This window comes from Xiphophorus hellerii, chromosome 4, assembly GCF_003331165.1.
Source record: "Xiphophorus hellerii strain 12219 chromosome 4, Xiphophorus_hellerii-4.1, whole genome shotgun sequence".
Taxonomy (NCBI): Eukaryota; Metazoa; Chordata; class Actinopteri; order Cyprinodontiformes; family Poeciliidae; genus Xiphophorus; species Xiphophorus hellerii.
In genome coordinates this window covers 8,436,648-8,454,942 of record NC_045675.1, presented here as the reverse complement: position 1 = coordinate 8,454,942, position 18,295 = coordinate 8,436,648, and the positions used below count along the sequence as shown (strand labels likewise).

At 35.7% G+C, this 18,295-nt stretch overlaps 1 long non-coding RNA gene across 1 annotated transcript; it reads right to left on the bottom strand.

Annotated features, from left to right (window-relative positions):
• Positions 1-9,566: 9,566 nt before the first annotated feature.
• LOC116719283 (uncharacterized) lies at positions 9,567-16,890 on the bottom strand. Its single transcript, XR_004339155.1, has 2 exons — positions 16,559-16,890; positions 9,567-12,333 (listed from the first exon to the last, which is right to left on the bottom strand). It is a non-coding gene; the product is annotated as an uncharacterized LOC116719283 (long non-coding RNA).
• Between the last annotated feature and the right edge of the window lie 1,405 nt (positions 16,891-18,295).

The window sequence follows — 18,295 nt, the reverse complement described above, 5'->3', positions numbered from 1 at the left end:
AAATGGAACCTCTCACTCTCTGGGGATCTCTCAGAAGGAAATCAAATAGCCTGTTATGGCTTTAAGGTTGTGGCGATCCGTCCGTGTCAATATGGTCTTACCATCAGGTGGGTCAACCAGCCAGCTGAGAAATAAACATCTCAGCTCAACTTCAGGGTAGGGGTAGCACAGCAGGTCAAGCGGATTCTCTTACAGTTTGCCACTTAAATATGCAGAACAACGTACCCAGACTGACTGGGTACGTCAGCAGGGTTTCCCCCAGAAACCCTGCTAAGCCTGGTAGTAGGGGCGCTAGGGCAGCCATCCAGCGACCTTCTGTTTTAGAGTTGAAAAACATTTAAAGTTGACAGGGAATTTTAAAATATCACAAGGTAATTATGTGTTATTGGAAAACATTACTAATACCTAAACACAAACTATAAAGTCTTAAAAAAGCCAAACATATAAAGAAATAATGCCTGTCCTGGTCGGGGTACAAGTAAAGCCTGGTGGCCCGCTTATAATACACTGGGGGAAACCTTGGTACCATGGTCTTTTGAGACCAATCTAACTATAAGGTTTAAAATAATATTTAATTTTGTCAACATGTTTCTTCTGATTGGAAGTAATATTAATGTTTTGGAGAGTCCCAAGTAGAGTCAGCTTCAAACTCTCAAAGTCAAGTTGAACCTCAAAATGTTGGAGCTTATTTGTCAGCAATTGTTATAAGAATTTAATCGCGGTAATGAAAAGATTTTGTCTCTGACTATTGAAAAGGATATTTTCAACAACCCTAAACATGCAGCTAGACAACTGAACAAACTGAACAAAGGTGCCAATATGGTTAAACTATGAGGGTCAAACTCTCTGCCAGCTATAACAGCAAAATCAAAGGAACACATGAGAGGAACAAAAATATCCAGCTATTAAATCTCAGTACTGCTTCAGTATGGAGGGAAGGGTAGGTCAAAAGGTTTCTCTTACAGTTTCTTATTTTTGCATTATTTGTTTTTTCCTCCATCATCCTGCTCCAAATGCTGCCACAACCATGTGTGCAAGATTCCTCAATTCAAACCCAGGAAAAGATTGAATATTTTCTCCACTGGTGTAACTCAGAAAATAACCTAAGGGTGGGAAGAGGAAGCAGATAACAACAGGTGTAGGTCCTGATTTAAAGCACATCACCATAGGCCAAATAACTTCTTCCTCTGATATAGCACATATAAACCCCTAAACAGGAGGCGGTGTTGCTATAGGTATTTACATTGACATAAAGGGAGGAAATTATTTCAGACAGAGGGCAACAATGTATGTGGATCTGGCAACCACCTGGAGAAAGCAGCTCCTGAAACTCATTGTTTCAGAAGTATATGCAAGAGCATATATAGTAGGCAACACCCTGGTTAATTTTACATGGCCTCCTCCATTCACTTTTCATGAATGCTGCACAGAAGCTGTTCCTGGCCAACAACATGTGGTGTCCATATACCCCACATCCTATTAAGAGTAATTAAATTGCAACAGCCACATGAATTATCAATGACGCAACATGTAGTGACTATATCCTCAAAATACGTCAGAAGCAACAAACAGTTCGGATGACTAAAAGAGTCCTCACACACTTGCAGATAACCAGAGGTTTTATGGGGAAAAAAAGAGAATAACAACTAAATTATTAGTAGTCTAAAGTGAATCTACACTGCACCATCTCACAAAAGCAGTATTACCTGTTGAACTTTTTCATCTTTTTTAAGGTACTTTACACAATCTGTTTGGGGCATCCAGGAGTCTTTCTTTGATGAAAATGCTCAGGCTTTGATAATTTTCAGGGCATACCTAAATTGACTGCTTCTATGCATAGAATACAACATGCGTAGCAGTTAATGTGACATCGTCTCCAAGTTGCCGCCAAGTGCGTGGTTTTTATCCAGCGAGTCGCTCCACTGCGCTGCTGATGATGTTTACAAGATGCTTACCAGACGAACCGGAAAATAAATTTTCTAAATATGGTGCTGATCACAACAAATGGGTGGCAGAGTGCAACGTTCACATAGCTGGCATATGTTGAGCCTTTTCCCTCTTATTTTTATTGTTACATTGACCATTGTTTCACTTTTTTTTTGTAATTCTTGCCCAGGTTAAATTAATTTTCTAAGCTGCATAAGAGCAATTATTAGGGATGCACCAATGTAAAAGGTTTGACATCCAATATTAATATTGCTGTTGTGGACGTATTTACAGATATTTTATGTATTATTTATTTATTTCCCTACACTTTTGGTGCTGTGTAAAAGTGACTACACTGTCTACATTCCTTTTATGTTATCACTGTTACATGACCGAATAAATACCACATGGCCACCCTCTATCCCCTTAGCACCATTTAAAATTTTCTAATAAAAGTTTAACAAATAATGTTTCAAATATACATTAAAGCATAGTACATTAAAATATACATTAAATAAAGTTATATTTTATTATTAATTTTTTCCTTGTTATTTCTTTAATACAGGTCAATGTTCTCTGCCAACGTTAATTAAACATTCATGGTGACAATTGAGGCTCATTTTCTGAATATTGCCAACTGGAAAACCACTGCACAGAAGACCACTCACATAGACTTTTTCTTTAAGTGAACTAAAATGATAATTATGTATAATTTGCAGTGGAAATCAAGGTTGTGGTGTCACCAAAATTAAGCCATAGCCTCTGTTTATCTCCCTCAGTAAACTGAAGTTCAGGGCTCACATTGCAGGTCTGCTTTGGGGAGAATTCGGCTGAAACTATGAGAGCTATTTCTCAGTAACTGACATGACGCCCATGCTGAAGTAGAGCAAACCTCCGACAAACATTGTTACAGACAAACATTGTTATAACAGAGGTAGCTGAACTCAATACCTTAGCGAGACATTTTTTGAATCATTTTTTGCCTTATCAGTCAACACTGAGTCAAAGAAGATAGGCAAGAAAATTCTCCAACGAGTCCTTCATGAGGTCTGTAAAGGTATTTGCAGAAAATAACAGAGAAAAATCAACATTTAAGCCCAAGTCTTTCGCAGCCAGAGAAAGAATGAGGGGCACAAAGGCTCATTTGATTGGCAGTGAAAGCTGCGTCAGACGCATTTTGGACGTAAAAAACGAGTGAGTAATAACTTGAATAATACTAGCCTGTGAAAATCTGCCATCAGGAAAAATGCTTAAAAATACACTTTAGCGTATAAACGTGCTTAAATGTAAATACTGCAGCAACACATATTTTCATTCTGCCATAAAGCTATCATTGGAATATACACACATGAAAACAAGCATAACCACCTTCACTTAATCATTTTTGATTTGACAATCAATAAGTGTTGTTAAACAAAGAAGTGGGATGTTTACTACCTGTTAGCTTTGTGCAGACGAACGTGGTAGTTGCGTTGGTCACAATTTCATTCAACCTGAGGTCGGCTGCAGGCCTTGACTCCGTTTGGATTTTGCAAATGTATCAAATTATATTCAGCTCGCTAAACTCTCTGGGTAACGGCTGTCAGAATTATATTTTCCCAACAGACAACATCAGGATTTTCTATTATTTTCCTCAAAATCTCTCTGACCGCAGCGTGTTAGCAATGACGAAGTTCAGTTCCTCCACATACGGGGCGTGTGCTTCCGGACAAATTGCGACCGCTGATTGGTCAGTAGCTGACATTGACAGCTGGTGTCATGTCAATTAGATTTCCAATATTTTAATCTTTTTTTTTTCCAATATGTTTGAGATCATTATAAAGCTTAGAATCCAAATTTTAAGAATCTGTAAAAAAAAAAAAACAAACAAAAAAAAACTCAGAATGCCCCCAGACAGACTTGGTCCCAGTTTTCCCATGGTCAGTCACATATCGTTTTTATATCGCCTGAAGTAACATGGTTACTTTATTTTGTTATAAAATGGCACTATGTGCCTCAAAATGCATAAAGCCTAGCTTTAGACTTTGCTTGAAAACATGTTCAGAGACCTGTGACTAGACTTGGACTTTTACAAAAATGAGTTGGGACTTGAAATTTGAACCCTTGTACTTTAGTAGACTTGACATTTTACCCAAAATCTAAAGTTTAAAACAAATATTATATTTAAAAAGTGAGATACATTAATAAATGTATTTTATTTTGTTCAGGTACATAAACTGCGCAGAACTCAGCAAAAAAACATGTGCAGCATGCAAAACATGCAAGAAAAAAATAATAGACTGAGATGGAACAATTTCACATTTGAAGTTCAATGAAGAATGGTACTAGGTGACACTTTTCTTTTGCTATGATGACAAAGCTAACTTTAGCTAGCTTAATTTTATTTGCAAGTGTTCTCAAGGCTAGGTTGATTACACAGTTTTGTTTTAGCATGTATGCTATTTTTGTCATGCTATTTTTATAGCACAATCAAGAATAACATGTAGCTTGTTAGCCCAAGGTTACTCGTAGACAGTGTGTTGAGATCTGATTCAGAAAGCGAGTTCTGTATCTCAGCTGAGGGAGAAGAGTTTAGCTCTTTCTCCTCATCATAGCCCTGAAACAGGTCCAGTTTCATCAGAGGATGGGTCATATATTTTTTAATACATCTATGTCAGGAAATCATATTGAAAATAAATGGATTGTTTACTGCAGCCTATTCATTAAGTCTGAACATGAAATTCTGCCTTTATATTTTAAAGGAAGACCATTTGTGCAGCTACATTTAACTGACCTGTACAACGTAGATGTGCGATTTCATTCTTTGTAAGTTCAGTTGCATATGTTTCATGACAATTTGAGATAAATAATAATTTATAATTGGACTTGAAATTCCATGTTTCAGACACAGTACTAGCAGAGTGAACCTCTGCTAGTTTAAAATGCAAAGGAATCAAATGCTGTATCATTATTTTAATACATATGCATCTTCATGACCTGTACAACGTAGATGTGCGATTTTATTGAGGTGTATAAAGTTCTTTGTTTCATAAAAAACAATCAAAAAACTTTATCCTTTCAAATTGTTTCATTTCAGATACAAAATAAATTGATAAACCATTTAGATAATGATTTGCCACATTAGTGTTCTGCATTTGGTGACATGTATTGCTTTCTTATATTCAGGCTGATTGGGTTTTTTTTTTTAAATCTTTTTTTTGTTTCTTTTTTGTTAACCTGATCACTTAATAGCTTATTTGAATAAAAACACTATTATTTCATAAATAATTATGTTTATTTACAATTACATAACACATACCTAACTTTTGCCCCACAATTCATCAGATGGAAACATTTAAGAACAACACATAATAATTAAGTAAGTAGATCAATAAATGAAATGATAAACTTCTAAAAAATACTTCCTCTCATCTACAAATTATAATAAGCATATACTCTCCTCATCAGAATAATAAGCATGTGTCTTTCGCTTTGAGTGCATTTTAAACACTGTTAGCATTTCATGGAGTGCCAGAAAAGCAGAGTACACCTCCACTGCTATTGACTACACGGCTTGACTTCTTCTCAGCCCTGCAGAACAGAGGGAAACCAGCCAGTGATGAACGATGGCAGCACAGTCAATGAAAAATCAACTGGGAAGCACAAAGCTCTAAATGCTCAGCCATATTGGCTGCTGACGGGAGCAAATAACATCAGCATAGCACTTACTGAGACCAATCATACATTTCCGCCAGCAACGGTGCAGGTTCTGCACTGCAATAAATTTTTTCCCCTGATTAAACAGTAAATTCTGAACGCCTATCAGCGTCCCATTAAGTGGGGGGCTGCTTTCAAAAACACCATTAATCAAACAGGAGATATGGCGCGAAATATCAGTCATCGATCGTAACTGCTTATGACAGTTTACACAGCTTTATATCTGCAGGGAGTGCTCGCTGATGTATCAATTACCAGCAGCCCTTACCGCATGCTAATTGTGCATTTTCCTCTCTAATGCATCTGCACTGTTATCTTATGGGCTAATGAAACCAAACAAATCAATAAATATAAATTATACATGCAAAGATGTACTGCTGTGAACATAAAGCCTTTAATTAATTGCACTTGATTAATTTATATACTTTAATTATCTCTCCTAGCTGCAGATGGCATAAATATCTGGACAATCAGCTTATTGCTATGTCAGTCATAAAACGGCAGACACAGTGAAACTATTAGGTGAGGCTAGCTTTGTCACTGGAAAACACACAGTTGCTGACATAAAAAAGCCTTGCCTCTGAATAATTTAGAGAGAGCAAATTGCCAGACAGTGTAGGACTCAGAACTCATAATTTTGTTGTTGGTTTGATATGTTTGTTGAACAGCATTCCCCTTTGTGTTGTGGAAGTAGAACTCTTTACCATAATTTCAGTAATTTGTCCTTTTTTCTCTACAGCATTCCGCTAATATCTCTACAGAGATTCTAGCAAACTTAGCAGGCATTTAAATTTATTCTGCAATATGTCTGCAGTATGTCAATTAAAGAATAATTAAGCAAATACAGTATTGACATTTAAAATTTTAATTCTGTTTCTTCACAACCAGCAAGTGTGCGTGTGTACTATGAGTTACTGATGTTTATGCATAAACCTTTCAGCCTTTGCAAACATTCTTCATTTAAAGTGGTATGCAGCCTGAAGCCAGGCAGTAGAGAAAATTAGAACATCCATAAAATTCTACAGAGTGTAAATACAGCAAGATAAGAAAATATAAGCCACAATAACAAAGAATAACTTGGTTTCTGTGCAGCCATGTTGAAAAGCAGTTATGATACTGCTGCAATGTGATGCAGCAAGCAGAAATTTAACAATAAGAAGGTGTTAGCATGGAAAGAACGATGGTTAAGCTTCTGGGAGTTTTCATCTTGATGTTGCTAATGAGGGTGTTTTTAGTATAATTACCCCAACAGGGTGCCTGGCAGTATAATTACCAGAGAGACATTACAAAGGAGCATTAGTGTGTCCAGGTACGGTAAATATGTCGAGACACGAGGTGACGGGTTCTGCCCATTTTTTGGGGGCACTGAGTTCTTTAGTTTGTGTCAAGTTGCGTCTTAAGAACCTGCGGTTTTAGCGTGTTCTCAAAACAACAGGAGTTAGAAGGATGCACAGAAGTTCAAAGTTCTGTAAAGTAAAATGTATGTTTGTAAATATGTAGAGTTTTAGCTTAGTATGCTGTTGGACACATGATTACCATTAAAACTGTATATTTATTTTGTCAAATCACAACATGAAATTTTAACTTATTTTATTGCGATTTTACATGAAATCCCTGCAAAATAGTGCAGAACTCTGCAATGGAAGGAAAATTAGACTTTTTTTTAACTTTTATATTTACAGATAAACACATGAAAACAGTTCAATGCAATAATATTCAGTCCCTTTGAGTTGTTTCACCTAAATAAAATCCTGTGCAAGCAACTGCCTTCAACAAAATTGAATCTCAGAACATATATAACTGTTCACTGGGGGACATTTGTTGGGGAACCTTCAGTGACGGGCTGGTCAGGGGAGGCAGTGCCTCACCTGTAAACTTGGCAAGTGAAATATGTACATAAGAATTAAAATAGATGCTAACAATGATGTGAGAAAATTAATTTGTCCACCTAAGTTTTCTATAATTTTGCTGTTTTACTTATAATAATATTTTTATGGTCAAAATCACAGAATTTACACATTACTTGTTGAAATACATGGAAGTCAGTGGTGAGGCGGTGCAGTGCTGAGCCTCACCTCTCTGCCACACATTGTGAATGAAGCAGGCGGTTGGCATGTGTCCATTGGAGTCTGTCTTTATATCGCCAATATACTTAATTATGGTGACGTTCCACAGTCTGTCCAATATATATAATGAATGTGAGTGACATATTTAGTTTTTCTGATTGGCCATAAATCTGCAATGAAAATACTCCTTCTTGGCGCTCATCCCCATTAAAGCTGCCAGATTTTTTTAAATTGAAAAGGAAAACGAGATAGAAATAGAGTAATAGAGATATTTGTGGAGAAGGATAGACTTCATATAAAAATAAAGGTAACAGCATGCACATTTTTAAATTTTAATAAGAAACGAAACGTCAGCCAAAGAAAAATTCAAATAAAAATAAAAAATCAAGTTTGACTTTATTCTTCTTTATTCCTTTATTCTCCTTGCTGTCATAATGTTGAATTAATAAAAATGGAAAGATGGATGGAGTTAAATACTATAGAGTCTTGAAAACCTGTAAAGCAGTGGTGTCAAATTCATATTCATTTTGGGCCGTATCAAGATTATGAATGTCCTCAAAGGGCCGGTTGTGGATGAGTGTAGTGAAATCCGTTAACAACATGGTGAAATATTAATAAATATCTATCTCCGTATTTGATGAGTGCTTCTTATATTTAAATAATATTGATGTAATTTGGCAGTAAACAGATAAAAACCACTTTTTGATTGATAAAATTATAATGAATAATATTATAATTATTAATTATAATAATTATAATTAATGTGGCCCTCTAAAGTCAAGAGGGCCACATTAAAAAGCTAAGGCGGACTGATTTTGGCCCCCAGGCCTAGAGTTTGACATCTGTGTTGCAGAGGCTAGTAAAAGCTTCACCATCCAGAAGCATGATGACGCTAAAAGATACAACCAGAGTCCCAACTGAATGATTTAAACTAAAACATATTGGCCCAGTCACAGTCCAGCCTGAATCCAACTGAGAATGTGTGGGAAGATCAAATTGCTGCTTACAGAGAATCTCCATCTACATAGTTGAAGGGGACTGGGTCGGGGTTGAATACTTTTGGAACACGCTGTAAGTGGGAGACCAAACACAGACTTTAGCTGCCCACACTCAAATGCAGTTTATTAACAGAAGTTAAACTTGGCATTGACATCTTGTTCTTAAGAGTGGATGACTCCACTCACAAGAACAAAGGAAGGCATCAAGATTGTTTTTCCAAACAGTCTAAGACTCTACTTTTGCAAATTAAAAACAAACCTGATGCCAACTCAAACAATTGTTCCACCTGGATTTAATCTTTTATAGTTGTCTTATTTATTTGCATTCAAGATACTCAAATGGAATTTTTAAAAGAGTAAATTGAATACATTTCTTTTAATTTAGTCTATTTTTTTTTTCAAGTGTGTTGACAGACAATGAATCTGACCAAACATTCCCAACATCAACTTCTACAACTCACCAAAACTACAGTACGTAAACTGAAACTTGAAGACAGATGCCATTTCTCAAACTTTGTGTCTTGACTTTATCTCTTCCTCTCTTCACAAAGACATTTAATCATCAAGATATGATTTAGTCACTTTTAAACAATAATGATCACAGGAAGCAGCGTCATTTGGGGACGAGGTAATCAATCAGATGCTCATTCAGCTTTAATTCATGTAGATGCACACCTAATACTCATTACAAAGATGCAATTTCCAGCCAGTCAACATAGATTAATGGGGGACCATCTCTCCTAGTGTTTTTCTGTGCTGTGCCATGCCTGCAGCAGCATAGATGGCTTTCATAGAGACAGAAGTGGTCCGTGGGCTCATTTGTCCAACAGACATGCTTATGACGAACTGGCTGGCTGACAGCATATTCATGAGACAGCAATCAAAATGACACAAAGCAGAGTTTTGCTTTGGTAATTTTATTGTTTAGTGTGACATATGAACAGAATTACACACATGAATGCTTCAATTCAAAGAAAGGATATTAATCTGCAAGTTGAGGCAACTTCTTTCCAATAATTGTTGACTGGATAAAACCTCACATGATCTGTGCATTTTACATACAAATAAAGATCAGCTGAAGCTTCAAATTAGTTTTTTGGTTCAATCCCACAACACCCTTGAATATTTCAGGGAACTCTGCCACTTTAACAAAGTTAGTTCTTTCCACAGATATCTGCTGTGTCCAGTAAATATATTGCTAATTTGCAAATAAATGCACAACACAACTAACATTAACATTTTTTATAACATTTATGCATCAGTTATTATTATGCTTTTCAAAAACCTTGCCAAAATAAAAAAAAAACATTATTTAAACAAATCCGGTTTCAAAAATCCAAATTCTTATTTATTTCGTCAAACTTTTTGAAGGGTTAAAAAGCTGGGGAGGTTTTTTTGTTTAATGCTTTTTCTTTCTACATAAAAACCACATGACATTTTTCATCTGTACAGATTTGGAAAAACATAACATGCTGTAAATTATAAAATGTTTCCCATCTCAAATATCAACATCATTTAAGACAAAAAAAGTAAACATTTTCTTGGCGTGTGTGTTTTAATGTATGAACAAATATTCTCCTCATTTCGGTTCTCTGTACTATATAGTGCATAAAAAGTTCTTTACAAATAGACAACTAACAACATTATTTTATGTTGAAAGCCCAGTGATAAACAATAATGAACTACTATGAGAAACAGCTTAAAAGATTATTTATAAGTTTAATTAAACAGAAAATGTATAATCATCTGCCAACGTAAAAAAAATTCAACAACTTTGTGTTTAATAGTTTTTTATTCGTATTAGTATTTAAGCTGTGTATTTCTTGAGATATTTATATTGTTTGCTTTATTACAGTACAAACTAATGCTATCGGAAAATAAGCTAATCAGACTCAAAGTCTGAAACTAATTTCCCAGTGCTATCCCTTCTGTTCGCGTTCCCATGTCTCTCCATCTCGTGGTATAAAATGCAGCTAGCAGTCACCCCTATTATGATCAGAGCCACCTGGATTTATTTTGATTTATTTTATTTTTTTAGCAGCAGAATTGTCAGAAAGAGAAAAATAAAGTGTACGGAGTGATTGCTCCTTTCATTTTCCCCTAGACCATCTGGCAGTTATTTTGTGTTACTGTAAGCTTTAGACTGTGCAAGAACATTTTAAGGGGAATAGCGGAAAATGGCATGCTAAATTATGTCTGCACTGTTAGGATGGAAACAAAAAGGCCTACATTTTTATGCATCTAAAATTATTTAGATTTTTTTTTTACTAATATTTTGATCACAAAGTCTAACAACAGCAAACTGTAAAACGTCTTCTAATATTGAAGGATACTGGAAGTATACTAATGATTGGTTTGACTGCAAATATAATTCATGATGTAAAAAGTGTATTTACTTGATGTGTAAAATTAATACACCATTGTTTTACTGTAACAATATATTGGGGTAGTTTTTCTTATTCCTCCCTTTTGAGAACTACAATGATGCAAAATAAAGATGTCTTTTTAAGTGTCAAACTGCACATTCTAGTGGTAGCTGTGTGTAAAATGTTTTAAATTGAGAAATATTTCATGTTTGCAATTTTTGTCTCAATAATTACAAGTGATATCCAACATAACATGTCAGAACACTTCGAAATATACATTACACTGTTTATTGTACAACTGTAAATAAGTTGGCAGAGAAAAATATTTACATTCATGTCTCTGTTTCCAGGTTTTTGTAAAACATCATCACCCGCTGACAGCCACGGAGCGAGAAAGGACAGTGGAGCAAACAGAAAATAAACTCTTCAGTTAGAAACCCAGATGGCAAGTAGAACAACTGACAGTTGTTTAACTTGAATGAAAACCTGTGGGCTGAAATAGTGAATTTTCTGTGCCAATCTGATTTCTCTGAGATCCACTGCTGCTTGGGGCGATGCTGAGGGAGCATTACTGAGGGATGGGCAGCCTTCCTGGGGAGTTCTGGTTGGTTGGAGTTACCTGCGCTGCCCTGGGCTATGCCACCGACTGTGGCTTGGAGCAGAACCAGTGCCCACAGCCGCCCTCCCTTTCCTCTCCCTAATATCCTCCTCGTCCCTCAGCTTGCCCAGCCATCCATCCTGCATTAATTAGGTTTGGTGCTGGAATCCCTCTCTCACGGTGCACGCTCATGTCCAACCACCAGCCGGAAAAAAAACATAAAAGAAAAAAAAAATACAATCATGTTTAACACAACAATTATGATAATTGAAGCAGAGCACTCAGCTGAAGGAATAAGCAGATCTGATTAAGGGCCCCCTCTGCATGATCAAATATTAATCTGCTGTGTCTTCTCTCTGACCTGGCTTGGAACATAAGAGGTTCTTATGGTCTTATGCATTAACAGATTTGCACTGGCTCAACTCATAGCATCTAATAATATTAGACGTGCAAGTCAGAGCACTGAAGTCCTCCAGGAGCAGAATCCACTTACAATAAAACTAAATAAAAATAGCAAGGGTAATTATCAGCCTAAGCTTTATGACAAGTCAATTACCCTAAAGTACTATTGACAGTAAATACCTCCAAGTCAAAATTCTCAGCACCACCTGTTGGATTGGACGATATTCACAAGCCGTGGTAAACCCTTCTGGAGGTTTTGTTTCCGAAATCTGTAGTGGAAACTAGTAGAGACACACACACAGATACACGCCCACACACTTAACCCTGTAAAAATTAGAGGTATACTTTATTATTTATATCACCCTTGATTGCTGAGCAACATGAATTTTTAATACTGATAAAGTAACTGGACAAAGGTAAGGCAAAAACATTTTTTAAAGCATATTTCATTTTTTTTTTCAATAAGTATCTGATCCAAAGCTCATCACCACGGAGAAACTGTGCATTTTCTTTTCTACCCCACGATTTGATCATTTGTGTTATGTTACTAAATATATGTTGCAAATTCTTGATAATGTTCTAATAATTATATGACCTAAAGTACCAAAATGCCTAAATCAATTAGCATACAATTTCTTTTTCCTCTGAAGTAAGTTCAAATGTTCTGGTTTTGTTATACAACAAAACAATCAAACATGTCTGACAATTATTTCTGATAGCAAATTTCAAAGAGTTGCAGATTTTACGGTTTTCAAGTAAAAAAAGAAAAGAAAAAGAAAATTAAGATTTTCAACATTTTTGGAAAACAGTTGTATAAAATCATTTTTTAGCTTTAATCTAAAACTGAGGCTTTACAAACTTTTAGCGTTGTTTTGTATAATCCCAACACTTTGTTGTGATACATTCAAACATTTTTTTTTTATTAATAACATATTAAATTGTTTCACATGATGCCTCTGGAGACCTCTGGGTTCGTCAGATTTAACTTCTGTCCAGAAAACAGAGCAAGCAATAAACAACATGGCTATGAACCAGACGGCAACTGGCAGTTTAAAGGAGATTACAGAGATATTAAATCAACACAAATACCCAGTAATTAATGCCCCAAAACAGCTTGGAAGAATGATTGGATTATGAATCTGGATTACATCTCTGAGCTTTCAATGTGGAAAGCCACAACGTCTGAGGGCCGGCGGGGTTAGTCCAGTTGACCTAATCTACTTACAGAGCATATTTAACTCCATATGATTTATGCACAACATGCGGCTTACTCTGAAGTCAAGCCTTAATTCGGAACATATTGTTTATTATTTTGGCCCGCTTTATTTCCATTTGAAAGTCAAATGGTTGAACTGGGAGATGCGCAGTGTGTAAGGGGCAAGGAATGTGCAGCCCACTAATGCAAACCACCGGATCCCTTAAATAACATTAATGTATACAGTGCGGCACATATAAGCTTTAAATTGCACAACACTGGACAAGCAGTGTTGGGAGCAGAGTGAGGATTGTTAAAGTGAAGCATCTTAAACTAAATTATAGAGGCTTCAAGCCAGGTATACAGTTTACTTTCTATGTGGCGATGGAAAGTATGTAGCAACAAACCCCACAAAAAAACATAAGGGCATTTATTTTAGTTAAACTCATGTAACAAAAGATACTTTTTGCAGTTCAGAATTTAGGAAGCTCAAGATAAGCGATCATGTCTATATTTTGCAGATTTTTATCACTACATTTCCTAAATAAAGCACAATAATCCACTGACGCCATGAGTTTTAATTTAGAGCACAGTTCTGTGAAACAAGTCTAAGAGTGTTCGTGAGAATGACCCTTGTTGACTAATATGAGATTAACCCAGATGCTTTCCACTCAAATAAAAACACACTTAAGGCTACTGTAGATTCATAGAAGTACAACTGATAACACACTGAAACCTGTGTAACACATATTATATATATATACAGTAGTTACTTTCCACAGCAATCTGAACACACACACACCTACAAGAGGAGATTGCAGAAACATTGTTGGAAGAAAGTGAATATCTTGTAAGCGCAGTACCTGTATTTATGTATTTATTTATCATTGAGATACATTACAGTTTATCTACAGTATTTTTCTCATGTGAAGTGCATGTCTGATTTGTTGCGTTCAAAAGTTTGCCATGGAAGCAAATGATCCTAAAAAAGTCATGTAAGGCACTGCTTAATTTACTCAGCTAACTTTAGCCTGACCCATACTTTTGAAGAGCAGCCGATGCAATTCCTAAAAACAAACTTAGTAATCAGAAGCTGCACAGATTATTCAGACCTGATTGGTTTTGGGTTTTTTAAAGCATGTTTAAGAAGAACAACGCTCTGTTCCAATCAGGAATCCAGTATTTTATATTTTATACATTCTAGCACTGTCTTTTGTTAAGCTGAACATTTCCACACTAAAAAAGTTGGATTCTTTACTTTTCAAGAATGACAATAAAATGGACAAAACAACAATCCAATTCTTATTTCAACCAAAAGCAAGTCAGAAAGAGATAATCCTTCTACTACTAATAATAATAACTATGTCATTATAACTATGTTCTCTACTTCTCTGTATTTTGCTCTATGCATCATATTCACTGCTTATAGGTATGATTAAATATAATATTTTAGTAATAAAACACGACAATGCAGATGTGTGTTATATTACAAAGGAAGGGATGTAATATAACACACAGATTTATAAGATTTGTTCTTATAAAAGAACAAATCTTTTATAATCTCATATCTAACTATAACTTAGACATCTGAGGGACTTTTCAGATTTGCATGGTATTAACACTCAGATGTCACAAACTGACCCACACTGCAGTGACCACAGCTTATCTGTGTGCCAAGTTATCAGAAATCCTTCCTCAACACTCCTGGAGAAGTGACAGCTCCAAGGCAGTGATTATTTCCGCAACTATATGTGAGTCCAAGTGCAGAAAAAGCTGCTTCTCTGCTGTTTAACTGTTGTGTTCTCATTTATACAATTGGATTATAGAAGTATCCTTCTAATTCCTAACAGTTCCCAAAGATTTAATATGCGACCGGAATTTGTACCACGCAGCCGTTTGGAACCTCATGATTTGCAACTTGTGACCTTCAGTTTGAAAACATAGAACATTGTAATGTTTCTGGACAGGGCTGAATAACTGTCTTATGTGTGTGTTATGAAGACTTTTCTAAAAAAAACAACAACAACAAAAAAAACCCCACCATAATTTAAGGAAATTTAACAGCAATAAATTGCATTAATAAGTCTAAAATCTAGAAGCTGATTTTTTTTTTCAAAATTATTAAACACTTTACAAAACAAAATTAAAGAGCATTGCATCTGATAAGAGATATTTTTTTAAAATTTAGCTTTTATTTCAAGTATTTATTTTTGTCTGAGCTTGGGAGTTGTCCCTAGGAATTATTTCCATTTTTCTATAATTGTCCTGAAAAAATATTTATAAAAAAGTTTCTGTTAAACGGTGGGTCTGGTTGCTTTACGCTGCTGGCGCCGATTTGGTTAAAAACATGTTTGAAAAAAAAAAAAGGATGTTCCATCTGTTTCATTTTTTTTGTACAAACTCAAAGGTGATTTTATTTGATGATTCCAATTTTTAAAAGTGCACACTAACAGCAGTATTATGCAGAATATCCTGCAACACACTACACAATGTAAACAAGTCATTTTTAACACACACCATTTTATTATTTATAAAAATAAGCCATTAATAAATTGATTATTTTAAACATTACTATTTTTAGGACCTTTGCACAAAACAGAAGTATTTTAAAATATAAATTCAATACCAATAATAACAATAATATCAATGTTTCTATTTTACACTTGAAATTCTGCAAACAGTAGAGGTGTGCTGCTACAAGTAGTTAAGGTTTACTTCCAGCTTGGCGCACACGAAGCCCAGGCAGGTGCACACAGCCCACCGTGTGGTATCAGGTATCCCCCTTGGCCTAGGCCTCTCCCATTTGTCATGGTGAATGAGTGGTCTGCCTGACTGCACTTTCTCATTCCATTTCCTCCCGGGCTGCGCTGAGGCCCTACCACCCACTGTACGCTGCCATTTCTTTAACGCCTTTTCCATTCACATGAAGTGTGGGCAATAATGCTTTTTCACATTCCTCCTTTTCAAAACCTCACATGCTACGGTCTCCCACCTCAGCCCACCAACTAGCAACCCCCCACACCCCAAAGCACACTGTACAAACACAAAAATACATTGTTGATTGTCACACATGAAAAACGTATTAACTAATAATAATAATAATAATAATAATAATAATGATAATGATAATAAGATAACAACTCCCCTAAAAAAAAAAAAACATAAAAAGATACAAATATTTAAACATGAATTGTGATAGTGCTACCATCACTTTAATTAGAAACAACAGTCACCAGTTAGATGCCCGTAAGCTTAATTATTAACCTGTCACCTCTCAGGCAGTTTAAAAACAAAGATGTTAACACTCTTACCCACATCTGTCCATTTTAGCTGTGCTATTTGGCTGAGCCATCCAACCCATGCGCTAGAAGCCCGAACACTGAATCCACTGGTTCTTCTGCAGCTGAACGACACAACAGGGAATAAAAAACATTCTCTGATCTCGCTCAACGAATGAGAAAAAAAAGAAAAAAAAAGGAGTCTGAGCACAAGCCATGCTAATTGTTGATTACCCTAAATCTTATCCTTAAAAAAAAAATCTATTTTCTTTTTTGAAAAACAAAGCCAAAACTTATTCACTTATCATTAAACGTGGTGCAGGAAATAAGTTGTTTTTTTTTCTTATAATAGCGTGTTGCATGTTGGTGGGAGGCCGGCACAGCAGTGTCTAGCTTCAGTGTAGTTCAGCTGCAGTGTGAAGAGATTGTAGCACCATCTGCTGGAAATAGTATACATAAAGAATCAAATGATGCAGGCTGGAGTTTTAAGTTTTAAGAATCTCATGTGAATTGTTTTCTCTTGGGTTTTAAATGAAGTCGTCATTTATGTTTTTGTAATATACGGTGGATAAAAACACCAATGTAACTGGAAAAGACAGAAAAGGGTTACCCATCCTGTTACATCACCAAATTGCAAAGGTTAAAGTTCATGAAGCCTTCTTACATCACATTCATAGCTTCAACTACAAGAAATATAAACAGCTTTTTCTGCTCTTCGGTGAATCCTTTGGACAACTAATAATGGGTTAATCAGGCTGATTGCACATTCATCACTGCGATCTGTTTCTTTCACTTTTTTTTTTTTGTCCTGACAGGGGGAAGTGTGTTTTACTTGGGAAATGAAATATTTAGTGACCTGCTCCTTTTGCCCCTTTTGCTGAAGACCGGGGCCTTACAGCTGAGTAAACAGCAGAGCAGAACTGCTTAGTGGACAGGTAATGGCTAGCACCCATCTTCCCCCTGAGCACTGACCAGTAAAATAACCCTCAGTCCAAATGTGAAACGTAAACATTTACTCTAATTTTTCTCTCAAATATAACTGGAAAATAATTGGGATAACATCACTTTTTTTGCATCCTTGATTAAAACTTGTAGTAAAGGAAGGATAAATCTTTGAAGGAAACAGAAGAGTTAATGAAATAGATTTGTTGTCATACTTAATTGTTTCAAATGAAACTGATATTCATTTCAGACAAAGATCAAATTTATTAAGTAGAAATAGTTACCCAAATGCACCTGGACATGTGTGTAAAATATTTCTGTGCTCCATAATAAATCACTCAACACTGTTTTGGTTTTTATTGTTGTTGATTTATTTATTTTTTTTCTAGTTACACCCAGGAAAAGCATTACTTTCTTGAAGGTGAGTCCTGCTACTGCTTGCATAAAATTAAGGTGATATTTCAAGGGTCTGATTTGCTTCTTCAGGAACTGGGTGACTTGCTGAAAGAGACGTGACCATATATTCTGCTCTCTACTGGAAAAGCTCATAAGAGAATGTCTCACTGGCACTGCATAGTTCATGATCTTCTCTATCGCTGAATAGCAAAACTCAAGCGGAAGATTTTTGAATTGCCTTTTCAGAAGTAATGAAATGTGGTTAAACCACAGCACCATGGCCTTAAATATATCATTCATATGCCAAATCTTTCAGTGGCTGACTAACACAATTCTATAAGCAGAAGTGGCCAAAATTCCTGCACAGTAATGTTAAAAACTTATTACCTGTCATTCCAAACATTTATTTGCAGTTGCTGTGACCAAGAATGG